The following is a 20,901-nucleotide window of genomic DNA, read 5'->3' as shown; positions in this document are numbered from 1 at the left end:
TTCTACAGAAACATTCTCATTTAAGAAATATTAAATACAAATAAAATGTTGAAATTAAAATAATAAAAATATTACATTTCTTAGTGAAATTTAATATTTCACTTATAATTCTAAATGTTACAAAAATGGATAGCTGTGCATGAATTGGCTTCTGTGTGTGTGTGTGTGTGTGTGTGTGTGCACCCAATCAGGGCCTTGGGATTTGGAATCAATACATCCTACAGTAAATCCTTTCAGTTGTTTAACAATATGATAAAGCACTATATTAAAGCACAAGGATCATTATTATAAAGCAATGTTTTATTTATCACCAGCTTGCAGTAACAATACTCCTTGAATTTGATATAGTGTCTATATATTTGAAAGTTTCGAAGGGCTTCATAACTTTTTTGCTAGGCGTATTTACTGTGTATTTGTGAGCGAATGCAGAAGTCAATTTACAAACTGCAATGTCCCACAAACAGCTATGATGAATGACCAATTTATTTGGGGGATTGGTAGTCAAAATACTGAAAGAAACTCCTTTCTCTTCCACCTCAACATTCAGTTAGGAACTTGATTTAATGACTCATTCAAAGTTCGGCATCTCCAACAATGCAGCACATCACCAGCACTTCATCAAAGTGAATATAAGCCATGGGGCTTGAACCCACAAGCTTCTGATTCAGACATGAGAATGCTACTAACTGAGCCAGGCTGTCACCCTTTTATAATCAGAGCAGTGCGTCACTTGTGAATAGGCAAATCTAAGAGTGAAAAAAGCCATACATTATTGTACACCTGCATTCATAGCATCCATGCAGGTCTAAGAGCGAACTGAGATTGCTGAATATATTGGGGTGAAATTTGCAACACTTTTAACACGTTTTCATTATTTCAAAATTATAAAATTAAATCTGTTATGGAATATCATAAATTTCAGACAGAACATCAGAAATGTCAAATGGAAATGCTCATCAAATCACCCGGAGTCCGAAAGCGACAATTCAACATTTTGGGTGTGAACTTTTATTCCAGTTTTGATAAAGGGTCACATCTGAAGTGCAAACCGATTTTTCTCTTTCAGATGACAATTGATCCATCCACTGTACATCCTCCATGCAAATACCTTCTTGTGAATCCCACCAACTCTGTCAGATATTTCCTCAAGCTTATTTGTTTGTGCGAACTTCATCTTTATTGTCAATGAAGACACTACCATTTCTTCAACACAACCTTCTGATTGGTGCATCCATATCTTCTATTCTTATGGAGGCTGATCTTTGAGCCTGTATTAATACCTAATGTCTGTCTGAAGGTATCATGATGTTGCTGCAGTGTATAAGTATTTTAGTGTTTACTCCTCCCCCTACCCCCCCACCCAGGCAAAATCAATGAACTAACTAGGCTACAAGCCAAACCTGAACAACTCAAGCAGACAGATTGAAGCACTTAGTTCAAAGACAGGACTCAAGTTGTACAATTCAAACAGGAATTATGGCTTGTGCCTCATTGTAATTTATTCAGTATTTATGTTAACTATTACCTTCTGTAAACAAATCTAAATTACCAAACACAAATGAAGACTAAGTATTACTTCACTCTTAACTGAGATTCAAGTGAACAATAGTCACCCAGGGATCCTGCAGCAACTCATTCATTAATCAACCCCTTTTGCCACAAAATACTGTGAAACATTTCAATGTGTATAAGTGCTTTATCAAATGCAAAGATTATTAATTGTGTTGATGACTTTATTGGTAACACTCTGGTCTCTGATTCAGAAGAAGATTGTAGGTTCAAGACCCACATTGGGAATTTGAGTTTATAGTCTAGGTGACATTCCAGCGCTGGGGAGTGAATGGTTGAATGATGAAAATGAAGCATCATTGATCAGGTCACTAGGAGAAACTCTATTCTCTTTCTGACTCATGCTAGGTTATCTTTAACATCCACCTGAAGAGTCAGAAGGGGCCTCAGTTTAACATCTCATCTGAAGGACAGCACCAATGAAGTCATGTGATACATTTGTACAGTTTAAGTGGGTCAAATCAAGAGGTTGTTTCTGTGACAACAAACAAACAGCACTCATTTGGATGATCTAAATTACAATGAACACTTGCTACTAGTCAAGTTAATGAATTGTATGCTATGTGCTATTCATATTGTACTCAAGTTTTTTAATACATCATTCAATTTGAAGAATAAACACCCAGAGGGGTGTTTATTCCATTTTAGAGACTCGGCTAATACAGTATGTTTGCAATACTGTAGTTTAATTAAATGCAAAATGCTTCATCAGCTTAACTGTAATACATCAGAACAATTTCAGAAGATGAAAAAATAAATGAAGTTTAAAAAGTCATACCCTTGATTTTTACACTGGGATTCAATTTCAAAATCAAAACATTTCAAAGTGGTCCCTGCAGAACCAATAACAAGCAATTCTATGTAATCTGGAATTTAAAACATTAAGCACTTAGAAATTAAAAAGCCCAGAGACACAGGATGAGGCGCATTGAAGTATAGACATGGAGGCAACGTTATTCAATGCGTAGCTGAAAAAATTTAATTATTACATGTTTTACACTTAACCCTTAGAGGTCTGGAAGTCCAGGGAAATTACTGTCTCTCCCTGCATCACTTGGAATTGGAGATTTTCAACTCACACAATATGACACTGAAACAAACAATCATATTAAATAATAATGCTGCTTTGATGCTCAGAGGTAACAGCAATATTAATTCAACAACAACAGCAATGATAACTTGCATCATATAGCTCCTAATCAGTAGTTAGCACCTCAGAGTGCCTAATCCTATAAAATTAAAAAGCCACAAGAAATGTGTGAATAACAAAGGCCCTTTATCGCATTTGATCTAATCCTTGCAGAATACTCACCAACTGTCTTCCCATTACAGGAACAAGCTTTTCTTAAATATATCAGATGTCCTCGTCTTTACACCATTCTGCCAATCTGTTCAACTGTTAACCACCCTCTGTGTAGTGTAAAGAAATTCTTTCTGGCATCTATTCTGGAATTGCCTTTTGCAACCTGGAATCTATGCCATGCTGTTCTGCTGTCTTGGATGTGATTTACATGGATTTTCACAAAGCATTTGATAAGGTATCACACAATAGGCAAGGATTATGGCATATGGAATCAAGGAGATTGTGGCTGCCTGAATAGAGAGATGGTTGGAAGACAGGGAGCAAGCAGCTATATTAAAAGGACTGGGTGAGGTGAGCGTTCCACAGGAGATGTGTAAGGCTCTCTTATTTACTGTATACATAAATGATTTGGATTTTGGAATTGAATGAACAGTATTGAAATTTACTGATGGCATTAAATTGGGTGAGGAGGCAAGACAAAGAGTGACAGATAGGCTAGCTTTGTGGGCAGTTGAAGTTCATGTCAACAAATGTGAAGCAGTTAATTTCTGTAATGATAAAATTGCACCTTTAAATGGTAAGATTTTAAATGGAGTAAAAGAAGCAGAAAGACCTTGGTGTGCAGTTAGTAAAAGTGGAAGCACAGGTAGATAATGCTGTAAAAATGCTAATAAAATCTTTGATTTTATAATCAGAGACACAGAAGGCACTGGTGCTGAAGGAGCTGGTGCTGTATTTGTACAACAGCTTGGTTTTGCCACAGTTAAAATAATAATAATCCTTACATTTCATATAGTGCCTCCACATCAGAAGGATGCCTCAAAAGCACTTCACAGGATTTACTGTAAAGTGAAGTGACTGTGTTTTTTTGTAGGCAAATTGGAAGAATGAAGGTTTTCAGTTATGAGGTGGTTCAAGTGTAAAGAGAAGTTTTTCACTGGAGCTCGGAAGGTTAAAGGATGACCAAATGTGGACGACAATTTATGCACACATGAAATCACATATCCGACTTGCAGCATGTATTGCTAGAATTATTGGGAACAAGTTTTGTGTTGTATAATCCTGTTCCAATTTAAAACAAATATAAATTTGAGATGATGCCACAACTATAGGCGTCTATTCACAACCTTTTGGAAAATATACAGTCAATTCACTTTACAATATATTCTGTGATGCGCTTTGAGATGTCTCAATGATGTGTTAGGGCACTCTATCAAATGCAACTATTATTATTGTTATTATTTACTCTATATATAATTGTGAGCTTCCTGAACAGATCCTGCTCTCTCCCCATTTCTCCTCTTCTTCATCTTAACCACCACTCCCCAAGCCATATAAAAAAGTCCCACTGCATGCTTACAGGAGCATTATTCTTAAAAGAGAAGCAATCTGAATTAGGATAGAATTTTCAAATGCATCTAAAATCAGCTCACTTCAGATTAGTTTGTTTCCGAGGCCGTGTTAAATTCTACTAGCTTCTAAGCCTGACAATCAAGTAAATTTGTATTACTTTTTCAGAAACTTTTAAATAATAAGTCTAACTTTCTGGTTGCGAAATTCACTAATTGTTTCTGTTATTTAACCAATTCCATTAAGCAATGGGAAAATTGCCCTGAGTTGCAATTGAATTAAGATATTTCTTGACAAGCTAATGAGCAAATGAACCTTTTACATGAAACCTTGATAAATGGTTCATCCAGGTGTTTTCAATAATGACAATAAGCACCGCAGCAAAAAGTATTTTAGGTTGCAGTATAATGCATTATTAAGCTATTAAAGGCTGGGTCTGGAGGACCATTTGCACACAGCCCTATCAATAATGTTCTGTCCGAGTCTAGACTCAAGGAATTAGTCATACTGTTATTCTATTTAATAAAAATCAAAACAAGGCGCATAAAAAAATCTCATTACATTTTAACAGGGTTACTGTAGCCCATGAGAACCACAAGTTTAATTTTCATAAGAGCATCCATTCTTCAATTATGTCAACAATAAAATGTAAATGGCAAATTTAATGCTAACAATATCTCACAGAGCACATTGACAGGTAAAAGCCACTTTGTCGAGTAAATGCGAACAGCCTGTATAGTGGAATGCAGAAGCGTTTCAATTCTTCTTTCAAAGTGCAGTGTTGCCATGAATTTTACCCACATTTTTATGAAAACAAATGCACTGACATTTTTGCTCTCAATCTTTTCTTATCATACACAATAGTTGGTTCACATTACAAAAATGCATTTTTTTGATAAATTATCTGTTTTTGTATTATGACGAATATCAGACAGAGTCACACTGTTTTACTTGCTTAGCGTTGAATCAGGTATTAGGTATTAATTGGTGCAATGTACTTCAGAATCTTGCAACAAGTAAACAATTGTACAGCACAGTGTGAACATTTTATCCGGTGTAATAAATATACAGTAAAATACATATGCCAGATGTTCATGCAATAGTAAGCAATACAAAGAAAAACACTGGGCCGATAACTTTGCATCCCACAAAATAATTCGAGATTTCCAGCTTCCATGTAATAAACCAAATTGCTCTTTGAGTTTACCTTCCTATAATAGTATTTTTTCTGTAACTAGGTAGAGCAATAAATCAATAACAAAGTCAGTGTTGAAATAACAAGCAAGTTTTGACAGAAAGTGCTGCTTTGATGAATATCAGAACCAGCCTTTTAGCACTAAAGTACAGACACTGGTGGTTATGTCTTGACCCACATGACAGGCTGCAGCAATTTGATTAAACATTAAACACCGGTGTTTGAATTATGCTGATCCAATTCTTAAGTCAGCAAAAACAGAATTTATTATACAGCCAATGTCTCTTCAATAGTGATACAAAGTGTCTCTCACTAGATAGTTTGGGCCTTTTATACAAATGATAGCAACATTTCTTCCAGTGACTGAATAATATCAGTTGGAGCATGTAAAGTAACACATTGTATGCATTTAATATCCAATTGCATCAAAATTATACAAGTAAACATACATTTAAAAATAGACAATACTGTATGTTGGGTGAGTTTAGAATATGTACATTTTCAGTTGGAATAAATGTGGAATAGTAATATTCAAAGTACATCGTAACCTAAAAGGGTGTTGTAGTTGACATTGTTATTAGGTGATGCTGGGTTTTGTTCTGTGGATCAATCCACCATGGAAGGTGTTATGTGTTATGTTGTCCTTATGTATCTAGTGCAGCTGGGCTGCATAATGTGAAGATGGACAGGAATCTTCTGTTCTAGCTCAAACTGTTGACTGTACAACATACTAGAACAGCCTATCAATCACTGGAAGAGATCACAAGAAACGTTTGGAGGATGAAGATCCTTCGGCCTAACTCCTCCAGAATACAAGTCCTCGCATCTTCCTATTACAGCATAAAGCTGTTTATTAAATGAGCCCAGCAACCTGGCCTCAACCGTCCTTCCCTATAACCCTTTGCAGTTGTTAATTAGCCTATTTGTAAAGAAACACTTCCCAGTGTCTGTCCTAAGATTGCCCTTTGCAACCCTGAACCTTTATCCTCTTGTTCCGCTGCTTCGGCGCTTCTGAAAATGAAATCGGTTCATATATATCTCCCTGAAGGCTGTTGATGAAATTAACAAAAATTGATTTGTTGCAATTTCAATTTACTTCATTTTGGTCAGTAAGGTAAAACAAATGAAACTGGCAAAAACTATAACGTTTTTCAAGTTAAAAGCCCTCATAGCTCTGGGACAATGGTTTGCTTTGTGCATTTTGGCCACTTTGTTTGTTTGTTTGTAGCCAATTGGCTGAAATATATGAAGTGTATCAGCTTAGAGGCAGCACCTGAACTTTTTTTATAGAACACAGGCTGAGTTAAGACACAGTCACTACACTTTAGAATGCATCTTGTGAAACATCTTGAGACGTCCCCCCAACATGAAAGTTACTGTATCAAATGCGAGGATTATAATTATTATTATTATTGTTGTTGGTATTATCCTATTTAGATAATCAAAATAATAGTTCTTTCTGATTGGGAGATCTTTGCACCTCCAGTTTGTTTTCAGATTAAAGGCCAGACAAATCTACACTTTAATTCAGAGAGTTCAGGGATTCAATAGGAAAGTAGCTTAACTGAAGCTTTGTTTTGAGCTCAGTCGATGGACTTCTGGACCTTTTAATGTTCTTTCCTTTTTACGTATCAACACAATTGCACTAGAACCTGACTCAGTTGTCACGGTACCTACAACAGAATCAAGGCACTATGGGGTTGCAATATTTGCAAAATGGCAATTTGTGTCTTCCAAAAGCTGGAAAAGTAATGACAAAAGAATAGGAGAGCAAAACGACGAGTGTGTTTGGGATTAGAATCAATATCTCCAGTAAATGAGCTAATACCAGATAAGACTCAATGGGCAGAATGGCTTCCTCCTCTGCTGTAATTTCTATAATTCCATGAAATTCAAACGTGAGTTAGTATCAATTTGATGAAGAATTCAAATCTGGTTGTGTAAGATACAATAATGTCAGATCATTTCTTGCTATTATGCGTAAGGGTATTAAGAGGTGTGGAGAAACGTTCTGCCATGATCTAATACAGGTTGGTCCAACCTTTTGGTTGCTGAGAGCCAGATGCCAGATTTGAGTAACATCAGTGGGCTGCATAAGCATATTTGCCAGTCCCTTTGTCAGGCAGAGCCTGAGCCCCTGGTGAGCATCTCCTGATTACCTCAGGGCCTGCGTGTTGTCTGTATTTGCTTGTCAGACAATGAAGTTGGAAACGCGGACTGGATGAAATCATCCCCCAAGCCTGTTGTGGTCCGCAAACCATTCGTTGGACCATTCTGATGTAATAAATTGGCAAAACAGGCTCAACAGGCTGAACAGACTCTTCCTGTTCCTATCATTCTAGGTTGAAAACACTGATTGTCAGGCACCTTGGGATGTCCTGCCGATGTGAAAGGTGCTATACAAATGTAATATTGTTCTTGTTGTTATGGTTGTTCTGCAATAGTCTTTTACATTAATCTACATTCATTTTATGATGAAACTGTCATTAATCAAGTAATGTAGTTGATTACTCTTAAAGCATCAAAACCAGATGAAATGTGCCCAATACCACTTAAAGAAATTAGGGTAGAGGAAAGAAAAGCTGGATTATAAATGTTCCAAAATTCATTGGACACAGAATTGCACCAGAGGATTAGCAATAATTGATGTTTTTCCAGCCTTTTACAAAGTCAGCTGCATGGTCCTGGAAATTATAAGTCTATCAACCATACTTGTGCAGTCAAAAATCTACGTAATCTTTTATAAAGGAAGCAATTTTTAATAAATCTATTAAATCTTAGACAGCAATGGATTCATGAAATATGGATTTTGCCAAGCAAATTGATTAAACTTATTTTGAACATTGAGAAAGACCATGAGTGAAGTAATGTGGTAGATATCATGGGATCTCAATTATGGTGATTTCAATTGGGATTCATTAATTAAGAACGTCATAACTATATGTGAGAATGCGCTCTGATGCAACCTACTTTTGGAGTGGTGTTCTTACAACCCAGTGTGGTATGTGATATTCATAAAAGCAAATGGGGAACAATAACCAAGACTGAATAAAACAATATTCCAAAATTCTGCTCAATCTTAAATTTTGAGATAATGGTCTTCAGCATTCAGGCCAATGCGTTCCATTTGAGTGCAGATTTTCTCACACAAAGTTGATGTTCTGACTTGCATTTCAGTTTGACTTGCAGCATCCAAAACCCAACAATGTTATTAAAAATGTGTTAGTCTCAATGTAGCACTGGTGTGCTACATTTTCATTGAGTTTATCAATCACTCAATTGATCAAGAGAGCCAACTTGAAGAGTATTTACATAGAAATTGTAATGATCACACAACGCTCCAAGATGTCTATTATTTATGCACGATAACACGACAATTGAAACTGGACATGACAAGCTTGATTCATATAAGCTGTGCATTAGTTCAAACCGTCTTACAGCTCCAATAGTCAAAAAGGGAGCTCATATTTTGACAAAATTAATTATTAATAACTTTGCAAGTTCTAGCTCGTCAGGAAAAAAATAGGTTTGTTAAGTTTACAGGGAGAAATTCATTGATTCACTAAGATTGAGCTATAATTTTCTGCATGAAACTTTTTTTTGCCTCAATCAGGACTCTGAACCATTGGCCTCATTCTGTTTGTACTGCAGTCTGGAAAAAAAGGGAATATTTGTGCAGTTAGTCATTCTATTTCTATTATGTCAACTGTAGAATATTGGACACCCTGATTGCTCGGCAAATGTATTCAGGGAGCAGCTAAGTCATTCAGCCAAAGAAAGTACCAGATTTGATCCTTGCTCTGTGTTAATGTAGTTACTCACAGTTGCTGCACCACGAGAGGTGCTACAATTGGCATGAGGAAAAAAATCAGTTGGACCCAGAGTGACTATATTTCAAAATAAAAAATGATTCTATTTGGAGAGCATTACATTTGGATTTGAGAGATTTGAAAATTCCATATTATATAATACAAAAATGAAAAATATATAATTTACATTAGCGCCTTAATGCTGAAGAAACATTTCAATGAGCTTTACAGAATGAGGTAAACTAGAAGCGCATGTTGTTATGCAGGTGCTCAAACAGAAGCATTTGAACCCAATGATGTTTTATAATCAACAATGAGCTAAATCGTAAATTAGTCTGAAATCAGGGTGAACTTGAAATGAACAAGGATTATAAACTGGGAGGAAAATCCACGAAAATCTGTAGAAATGACAGAGGGAGAGGTCCATTAATATCAATTCAAATTAATATTAACACGCAGATAGAGCCTTCACGAAAAAATCAAAAATACAAAGCACATCAACGTTATTTCAGGATCTTAACTGAAAGCGGCACAAAATATACTTTCAGATAGTCCTCAACTAGACTGTTGGAGTTTGGAATACCTGTAACAATCTGGTATCATGTAGGCAACTCTTAATCTACTGATCATTGTTCATCCTTTAACCCTGTTTCAGCAAGCATCTTTTGCTGGCTTGCAAGCATTTAGTTTATCAAGAAAAGATAAACGTTTTGCATGCCTGCTTTCAAATCCTATGCACTACTTCAGAAAATATGTTGGCATATAAATGTTCAAAATGCTATTGGCATATGGCTATCACCACTCAGGTCCCAGACATCTTATAATAATAAACTGGTAATTGAAAGCTAACTTCAGTATTAGCTGTTAACAGTGCACTGGGCTGCTGAATGATTGCCACACTCATCAGTGTTCAAGAGGTGCTGAAAGAGGCTATTATGCTGCTTAGTCCATTGCAGCAGGGAGTGTTAATGCAGGCCTTTTTGGAACACATAAAGGCACAGTCAGTAAATTTGGCAGGCCTATGGATTTGACTCTAATCGGGATTATAAAATTCACAGTTTGAAGTACATTCTTGAAGCCTGCAGCAGGTTTGTCTTCCGGATTTGCTGGCTGCTTTCAAAGGACTGGGGAAAAAAATCTTCTTTTTCTTTCAAGTAAAGTGGTGAAGTCATTGTCTAGACATTTTAGAATCTGGACGAGGAACTGTGGAATGGTTGGCTTCAGGTCTTATTTAATTAATTATGACACTTGTGCCTGATTAAAGTTTAGATATAGAAAATACCCACTCAACTTTCATTGTTTATGGTGAGCAATATATCCGAATCCTCAAAGGGAATCAGACAAGAAAAAGGATTTTTCACTCTACCTTTCACTCTACTGTTTAGGTGTTAGTCTGGCTCAGTTGGCAGCACGCTTGCCCCGAGTCAGAAGAGTTCAAGCTTGTGAGTTCAAGCCACATGTCAGGACATTGAATTCATTCTAGGCTAACACTCCATTACAATGCTGGGGGTATGCACATTGTTGGAGGTGCCATCCTTCAGATGAGATGTTAATCTGAGATTTCATCTGCTTATTCAGCATTAATCAAAAAGGGAAGGGATATTCTCTTTGTTTCCTGACCAACAATCCCCCAGATAAAATTGATCACTCACACCATGACTGTTTATGGAACATTGCTGTGCGCAAATTGACTCCCGCATTCATCTATAAATACACAGTCACTTCACTAAAATCTTATGAAACCTTTTGAGACATCTTGACAATGTGATAAGTTGCCAAATCAAATGCAAGGATTATTATTAGCTTTGTTTTTTTACTATCAGGATTTGTCAGTGTTTTGTCAAATCAAAATTAGTTTTTGCACAATTGTATGTTTTTTACGCATTGATTAAATAGGCCATTCACTTTATGGCTGTTTGTGGTACATTGTTGTGTGCAATTACACATATACAATCACTCCACTTTACAGTAAAATCCTGTGAAGCTCTTTGAGATGTTTCAAAAAGGCACTGTGTCAAATGCAAGGATTATTAATAAATTCTGTTCTCACTGTGTGAGGAGAATCTCTCACTCAAGCAGTCGTAAAAAAATATTTACTGCAATTGGTTTTAACATTCTCATGAAATAAGATAAAGAGCTGCCCCTATCCAGGGTCTATTGAGAGCCTTGTGAATTGACATGGTGTGCAGAATACATTTTTCTAGTAACCAGGTGGCAGTAACATTGCCACTTTACTTTCTGAAGGAGCAATACCAACAATAACTTGCATTAATTAGGCGTCTTTCAGGTAACAGAAATGTCTCAATGTATTTTAGAAAATATGATGAATTAGAAATTGAAGGAATGTTGTTATGAAGCAGCTGATTTGCACCACCAACATCCTGCGAACAACCACAAGATATATAGCCATTTTTCCTTGAAATAGATTTTGACCTACTTATCAGTATTTGTAAAGATACAAAAGTTACAGCTCTGGTCACCATGACCTAAGGGTTCTGTTCAGGTTCAAGAGCCAGTAGAGATGAGTGCAATGAGGCTCACTCCCAGCATTAGAGGGTTAAGCTATGAGGAACTAGATAAGAAGGGCTCTTTGCTTTAGAAGGACTTTCAATGAAGTACATACGGATCAATATTTCCAGATATGCCAACACAGAAGGAAAGGAGGGCTCAGGTCCAGGATGTGGAGGACAAGTCTAGGGTACTAGGAAATACTTCTTTACACAGAGGGTGATCAACATCTGAAACAGGTTACTAGGAGGAGTGGTAGAGGCCAGGACACTTGACTCATTTTTGAAAAATCTTGATGTAATGGGAAGAATGTAGATTGAGTACAATACAATAGAAATTTATATTTATTTAGCAATTTTCATGTCGAGTGGACGTTCAAGGCACTTAACAGTCGTAGCTTGGCACCCGAGGTGGGAGCTAAAGTGGGTGGGTATTCTGAAAAGGTGAAAACAACTGAACGAAGGGCCTTCTTCATCCTAACCTCTTATGTGATGCCTTGTGAGAAGTACTCTCAGGTGCTTTAAACGTCGTGAAGGTCACATAGCTCACTTACTGTTTCAAAGTGTGAAATATTGGCTATTGCATCTGCTGATGCAATGTTCTGTCAACACAGGCATAAATTACATAAGTCACACTTGGCACTTGGAAATGCTGGTGCCCAATAACTAGTTCTGATGTAAAGAGGAGCACACAGAGATTCCTTAAACATAAAAATGACTTACTGCTCAACAGTTTGGAATAATTTTCTGCGAGGAATATATTCAATAACTGTTATTTGTAGGATCTTCCTCGATCAAATTTTGTAGTTAAACATCCCACACTTTGGTATTTATCATAGCTTATAGGCCCTGGGACTAAATCATTTTTGTTTTGTATTTATTTTAAAATGAAGATTCAAGGCTACATCCAAAATGTCAATCTGAGTTTTGTGGTTGACCTTGGTCATTTATAACCAGCTAATTAATTTGGATTATTAGGGATGAAAAAAATCATGAAGTGAATGACCAATATTATCTGTTGGTACCACTCTCGTCTCTGAGTTAAGAGAGTTGTGGGTTCAAGCTCCACATCAGGTTGTGAACTCACAGCCAACTCTGACACTTGAATACAGTGCTGGGGGTGCACTACATTATTGGAAATGTCTTTCAGATGAGATATTAAACCAAGGTATTTAAGACTGTTCAGGTAGATATTAAACACCACATAGGACTATTTAAAAAGAGAAGGGAATTTCTCCCCATTCTTGCTGTCACCTGCTCCTACGATTGTGTGGTAAGAGGGAACCAGCCTATAAAACTCTCCAAAATATGCTGCTACCAACAATCCCCAAATAAAATTGATCATCCCCTTCATGGTTATTTGTGGGACATTGCTGTGAGCAAATTGGCTGCTTCGTTCACCAACAAAAATAGAATAAATACTATGAAGCACTTTAAGACGTTCTCTTGACGTGAAAGGTGCTACATCAAATGTTTATTGATAATAGTAGTTTTTTTATTGTTAAGTATCTGAAACTTATACCAGTTTATATACTTAAACTAGATCATAGGTTTTATTGTGTTGGATGTTTCTATTTATACCATATGAGTAATAATTCCCAGATAACTGTAGAATTCTTTGTATTTGTATGGTTAATGGATGAAAGTCAGACTAAAAATGTTTTATTGGGATAGAAAATGTGGTGTGTGACAATTTTCCTCATTAATAATTGTGACATAAATAGAGATTGAGATTAAAATGTGCCCTTAGAACCAGCTCTTAACAACAGTTTTGGAACTGAACCATCAATTTCAGGCGAATGTTTTTGTTCAGAGATGCTCAAGGTTCAATCTGAGCAACATTATTTTAGAGCAAATGAGGAGAAGTTACGCCATTATTCCTAGCCATAGGAGTAACATTTCAAGAATGCATTTCAAATGCAACAATTATTATTATAAATGGGATAGCATTTATAATACTAATAATCCTTGCACTTGATATATTACCTGATCACATCACTGAGATTTCTCAAAGTGCTTCACAGGATACACTGTAATGTAGCTTTGTATATTCTGTAGGCAAATGCACAACAATATCGAGGGACCAATTTTATTTTGGGGACTGTTGGCTGGGACACCGGGAGAAACTCCCTCAATAATGCTTCACCAAATATCGGCTTCCTATTTACTGAAAACTAGGCTCATGGGATCCTTAAAGTCCACCTGAACAAGCAGATGGGACCTTGATCTAACATCTGATTTGAAGAATGATGCACCTCCAACAATGTAGCGCTTCCTAAGTACTGATTTGGTGTGACAACAACAACAACAACGCCTTTCACGTCGGGAGCACGTCCCAATGCGCTAGTGACTGTCTAATGTACAAGCCCATGTCCCAAAATGGGGCTTGAATCCATAACCATTTGACAGAAGAGATACGAGGGCATGAAATGAGCTCAAGTGGAGTAGGATTACATTCAGCTCGCTGACTGAACTCCTGATTCTGATCACTTTCTTAAATTTCAATGTCAGATGGAACTATCTGCTGCATCTATCCCTACACTACATCTGTTGTCTGCACTGTGGTATTAAGAGAAGCTTTTCAATGCCAGTAGGCAGATGACAACACAGATCCTCTGTCTCACAGCAACAGGTTATAGCAGATGTGCCCTTTCACTATCAAGAAGGTTATAGCAGATGTGCCCTTTCTGACTCCAGAATTGTCTAAACAACCTGTAATGTGCAGGAACAGAGATGCATTAACAGTTTATCCAGGGTCTTAACTAAAATAAAGAAGGGAAAAATCTGGCAAAGAAATGTGCTTTTAAAACTCATCCTGAACAACAGATATGGAAACGAACACCCTCCTCCACAAAATTCAGAAGAATAATTTCTCCCCAACCCATTGAAAATTCCTTTCTTTATTCAATGGTTGTAGAATGTGACCCTCCATGATTACCAGCTGAAGGAGCAATGGCTCAACACTGCTTCATCGGATACTATCTTAAAAACAAGTCACCAATATTAAACCCTCAGCAGGTTGGGACAAACCATTCTCCCCAAGTCAAGGAAGGGAAACGGGGTGTTTACTGCACATGCACACTTGTCATTTAAGAGCTCACTTTGACCATATTTACTGCCTGGGTGATAGTTATCACATAACATACCACATGTCACTGCACTTTATAGTATATCTTGGGAAGCACTTTGAGATGTCTCGATATATATCTCGACATATATCTCGACATATTATTTACGGATTGTTTCACAATATTTCTAATCAATGACAACATGCATTAATTGCTCACATCATATTAACATAGTTTAAGCCTTGTAAAGAGCTAAGAGCCTTGAAAGAATTTTCAATTAACTGATATCCTTACAATTTAAGCATTTTTTTTAAAATCCAGAAATATTAACTCTTACTAATGACATGTTTTGTATTTAAACACTAGAATCATACAATTATACAGAACAGAAGGAGGCCATTCGGCCCATCATGTCTGTGACACTAGTCTAGTAGTGTAATACAAAACAGCTTAAGGTTCTGGCACAAATGACCGGCACATTCCAACATAGAGAAGAACATAAATGAGTCCAAGGTTCATTCTTCTTAAGCCAGGCAGATTCTGCCCCTCAATTCACCCCTTAAGTGTTCAGCAATATGAGGTGGAGTGCTGATTTCTATTGTAGTTTGTCTCTTCGCCCAAGACTTGTGCTGCAGAGACACACCTTGACACACAAAACTCAGTTTACTGAGAAAATGAAGATTCATAATTACACTAATCAAATAGTGGCTTCTAAAAAGCATAAATGTGGTCAGCATTGTTAAACCAAGCTACTGCCTGCCTGTTCAGGTATTAAAAATCCCATGTCACGAATCAAAAGGTGAAGGGAGTTTTTTCTGATGTCCTGGCTAAGAATCCCTAGATTAAAAATAGTCTTTGGCTTCATGGTTGTTTGTGGGACATTGCTGTTCACAAATTGATAGCTAGGTTCATTTACAAATATACAGTCACTATATTTTACAGAAAAATCTGTGAAGCACCTTGAGATGTTTCGATGACAATGATAAGATGCCTTATCAAATTCAAGGATTATTATGATATTAATAGTAATGTCCTCTTTGTTCTCTTTGACCGTGCCTTCAGCTCCCCTCTCGACTCTCTTCCCCCTCCTCGCTCCCTCCCTCCCCTCACCCTGACCATTTCCCCCCTCCTTGCTCCCTCCCTTCCCTCCCCTCACCCTGACCATTTCCCCCCTCCTCGCTCCCTCCCTCCCCTCACCCTGACCATTTCCCCCCTGCTCGGGTCATGACCCAACTGTGCAGCGCCTTGGGACGTCCTCCTGACGTGAAAGGCGCTTTATAAATGGAATCTTGTTGTTGTAGTTGTCCTCCCAGTTACTGCCTAAAAATTCCTGCAGGAATTCTACTCTGAAACCAAACCAAACTGTGAGTTCCATGCATCATATGGAAATCCACGTGTATTGGAATGGAATGCCCTGGAGGGCACATCTGCTTACCTAACTTTGGAGAGTATTAGGTGCTGGTTGGCAAGAGCCAAGACTTGGGAACTCCAGAGTGTGCATTGAAGTACTGCTGGAGTCTAACCAGCTAAAACTGTATGGAGGACTTTACTGCTTTCAGGAAAAGAGGAAGTAAATGAAGGGCAAATAAACTTATTCTACTTATTAGTATAAACTGACTTATCCAATCATGCAAAATAATGAATGAGTCTCATTTAACTATCACATACTTAAATCAGTCATTATTTGGTACTGTTGTATGACCTAATATGGTTAATAGTGAAAGAGTAACGCGAAAATAGCACTGTGTATATTGCTTAAACACTATTCAGTACTGCACCTAACAGGAATACTGTACACTTAAATTGTGTGATCTCTACTGATTATCATTTGTGGCTTTGCACAGAATAACTGAAGGTAAATCAAGTCTAAAATACAATCATAAAAATGTGTTGAGCAAAAGAAACTTTTTTTTGTGACTTAACAGTATTCCTTAATATACATGAAATGCCCTCTGTTCACAGAATGTTTCTATGTGTAAGAGTTAACAGAACCCATTTTTTTCAGATGAGGGAACTTCTAGCATTCTTGTCTTGTGATTCAAAGTCTGCCCATGCTGAGTGGCATGAGCCCATCATATGACTGGGAGCTGTGCAGATTGGCGTATTCATGTGGAAGAGCTAATTAGTAGATAGGAAATGAAATACAATCAGCAGAGGAAGCAATATTTCATCAAAGAGTAAAAACTGATTATGTCCTCCCATATGACAGGAACAAACAGTGGCAAAACAGCTTGGGAAGTGACTGGTTACCTATGAAATGATTTCTGCTGTATCTCTTGCTACATTTATTTCAATATATACAATTGTGTTACACTGGGTAAAGATAGGGTTGAAACAGGCCAATAGTATGTGATGTACGTTTTGAAATGCATCTTTATTTTATTCTGTAAGACTTGCAAACGATTTAATCCTTTAAATACTAAAATAATTTGCAGAATTCTACATTTACTCGATTTATGTAACATTTTTGAGCATCCAGAATTTGTCAAATTCATACATACAGTCCTAAATTTGAAGCTGGTTTTCCATAGCTTTATAATTCTGTTAAAAATCTTGAAAATTGGCTGCAAAATTAAGGCTGAATTCAACAATTTTCATTTCATGTAGGCTCATTTTATATCGAGAAGGTGTCTCAAAGACTTCACAGAATATAATAATAATAATCCTTGCATTTGATGTAGTGCCTTATCACATCTTCGAGACGACTCAAAGCGCTTCACAGAATATGCTGTAAAGTGAATTGAATGTATATTTTGTAGGTGAAATGCAGTAGCCAATTGCACACAGCAGCGTCCGACAAACAGTCGTGGATTGAGTGACCAAATTATTATAATTATTATTCTTTTTTTTTAAAGGGATAATTATCTCTGGAAAACTGATCCGTCAATCGCCTAACAACCGGGTTCCTACTTATTGCTAGGTTAAACAGACGCATGTGAAGTAAGGAAACTTGTGTAAGATTTCGCCCTGCCAGGAATCGAACCCAGGTTCTCTTGCTTGCGGGGTGAGTGCTCTAACCACTGAGCTACAGAACTCCATAAGTGCAGGGACTGTACAACCAAGAAGCAAATGACCAATTGTATTGTTTTCAATGCTCTGAAATGCTACAAAGATTAATGTAGATCCAGGTGGAATTTCTCCTCAGTAGTTTCTCGTGCCGATTACCAATAAAAAATCTTTACATTTCATACAGAGTCTTTCACGTCAGGAAGATATCTCAAAGAGCTTCAGAGGATTGACTGTACAATGTAGTTACTGTGTATTTTGTAGACAAATAATAAACTGTAGCTGAGTGATAAACATTATCCTGTTTGACAGTAACTTCCATTTCCAATTAATAGGACAGCTTCTTTCTTGTAGATGTAAGGTATGCAAGGCCCCAAATTCCACTTATTCTTACATTATAAGGCTATCTTGTCTTCAAATTTAAAACTGGACAGAACTGTGGAAAATTCCCAAGTTCAGTTCTTAATTTGGAAGTTGGATGTCTCACCTCTTAAAAAGAAATGGGCTTCCAAATCAAGAATAAATTTAAGAATTTACCACAACTCTGCATGATCTTGATTTTTAAGACAAAACAGTCATGTTTAATTTCAGTATTGAAATGGCATAAACATCCTGGTAAAATTGTTGCAAACCTTATGGATATACTCTGAAGCATGAGATCACCACTAAGTCTCAGTTTTCCTCTTTATATTACTAGTTGTAGTACAATGCATTCAGATGTATGAATCCAGATACATTATATGGGGCAAGTGTCCATTTTGATAAGTTGTCATATTCTACAAATCTGTCATATTCTATAAATTGCATTACATTTGATGAATTACGTTGGCCCATTGCCAAAGCAGTTGGATTAAAAATCTCGTGGAACTCTTTGAAAACAGTTTCTCATGTCCTGACTAACAATTCTCCAAAAGATTGGTTATTCACCTCATTGGTTGTTTTATAGGATTTTGCTTGGTATAATATGGCTGCCACATTTGCCTACAAAACAATCATCACAAAAGGCAGTAATCACTGTGAGAAATGCTGACTTTATAAATGCTATAAAAACAGAGATGATTTATTTCTTCCCTGTATAAATTAAAAATATTTTACAAGTAGGAGGGGCAGATATTATATGAGTATTATTCACTCAACTTAGTCCTGTAATAATCCTTGCATTTGATATACAATAAAATACAAATTTACATTTTATAGCGCCTTTAAGAACGGGAAGACGTCCCAAGGTATTAATAATCCTGGCTTGGCACCCGAGTTGGGGTAGGAGCCAAGGGTGGGGAAGGAAAAGATGACCGAAAGTGTGGTCAAACAGGTAGTTCTTGAGAAGACGTTTGTATATGGATATATATTATGTCATTTATATATTATATATGGAGTCTGTCATGTTGGAAGGATACGTCAAAGAGCTTCATAGGATTTTACTGTAAAGTGTAGTAACTGTGATATGTAGGCAGACATCCAATAATTAAATGTTTCAACAAACCTAGTAACCAGTTGCATTCCAGTAACCAATAAACAGAGTAGCCAGTTGCATTCCATGCTATCTGCATAACACAGAAAGTCTTTGCATGTCTGGGGAGACAATCCAACTCCCCTGAATATTATTAATGTGTTTCACTTGTCACTGAACATCTTAATTCTACAGCAATATTTGTTATCTCAAAACTGAAAAGCGTATTAAAAAATAACTTGTATTTCGTCAAATATTTGAACTCATCAACTCTAGGCACAGTAATTCAATTTACAACAACAACAATATTACATTTGTATAGCACCTTTCATGTTGGGAGGTGCTGGACATTCAGTGTTTCGGACCTGAGCTGGAGCTCAGGATCAAGGAGGGTAGAGGGCAGTGAGGGGAAGGAGGGTAATTGAAGGCACGTTGAAGAGGAGGGTCTTGAGATGGGTCTTGAAGGAAGCAAGGGAGGGGGTGAGGCGGAGGAACTGTGGGATGGAGTAAATTTACCTTTCATATCAAAAGGATTCATATCAAAGCACTTTAGACTGCTGGCTGGGCACCCGAACCCAGAAATGACTATGAACGGAACACAGTAATGCCTGGGAAAGGAACACTTTTCCAGTTTTTGCATAAGATAGATGACAAAGTAATCACACAAGAATAAAATAAATGTATTTTGTTTGTAATAAATCAGTTTTTTTGTTGGGGGTGTGAAATCTCTGTATTAATAGCAGCATACAAGTCATTTTGAAGTGTTTGTAAACTGGCTCCCTCTAACCAATCATTTTACATAGGAGCAGGTGACAGCAAGAATGATTCCTACACTAATGTATGTTAATGAGTTGTTCATTTGAACTAGAGAACCTTCGACCCACCTTGTGTCACACTCTTAAGACATCACAGTACTACATTTCTAAGCCAACAAAAACACTGGGATTTATATGTCAAGGTGTAAGTTATTTGTGTATACTCCCTTCAGGTTTACAGTCAGATGGAAGCAGAAGTTAATACGTTTTTTTAAAAAAAACAGATTAGCCCATATGTCTTTCAAAGTATTTCCTGCTGATCGGGTGACCAAGAGTTGTCCAGGCCTCAAACCTAGTTTTTACACATGAGTGGGTAAACTGACTCATTGATATCTTTATCACATGATGAGGCAATGGCTTGCTGATTACTGCCAGATATGTGAAAATCTTTGTCGCCACTGTGCTTTAGACTCCCTCAGATCCCTTTTACATTATCTGCCAAGAAAACAAAGCATGGGACACTGAAAGTGTGTTTCCTGCATTGCTCAGACAGCAGCCTTGCCCGTGTCAAGGGCCGCATGATGAATGTCAGGAACTACTGTAAAACCTTGAAGATTGCAAATTGAATTGGCTTCTTTAGGATACTAATGGACGTAATGTTAAGATAACAGATACCTTGAGAATATGGAGTTCTTTTCAAGCTGTTTCACTGCAGACCTTCCTTTGAAATAATTTTAATCATGTTTGTTTAAGCCTTAGAGTCTCGGATTTGTCTTGAATAGAAAATGTATGTTAAAACGAAATTAAATAATATTTCTGTAGGGCATACTAAGCGGATCAGATGACATTAATTTGATGATGTCTTCTTCACTTAACAAAGGGTAAGTCC

Source organism: Callorhinchus milii, unplaced genomic scaffold (assembly GCF_018977255.1).
Source record: "Callorhinchus milii isolate IMCB2004 unplaced genomic scaffold, IMCB_Cmil_1.0 Scaffold2, whole genome shotgun sequence".
NCBI lineage: Eukaryota > Metazoa > Chordata > Chondrichthyes > Chimaeriformes > Callorhinchidae > Callorhinchus > Callorhinchus milii.
The sequence above is the reverse complement of the archived record's forward strand: the minus strand, read 5'-3'. Positions refer to the sequence as shown.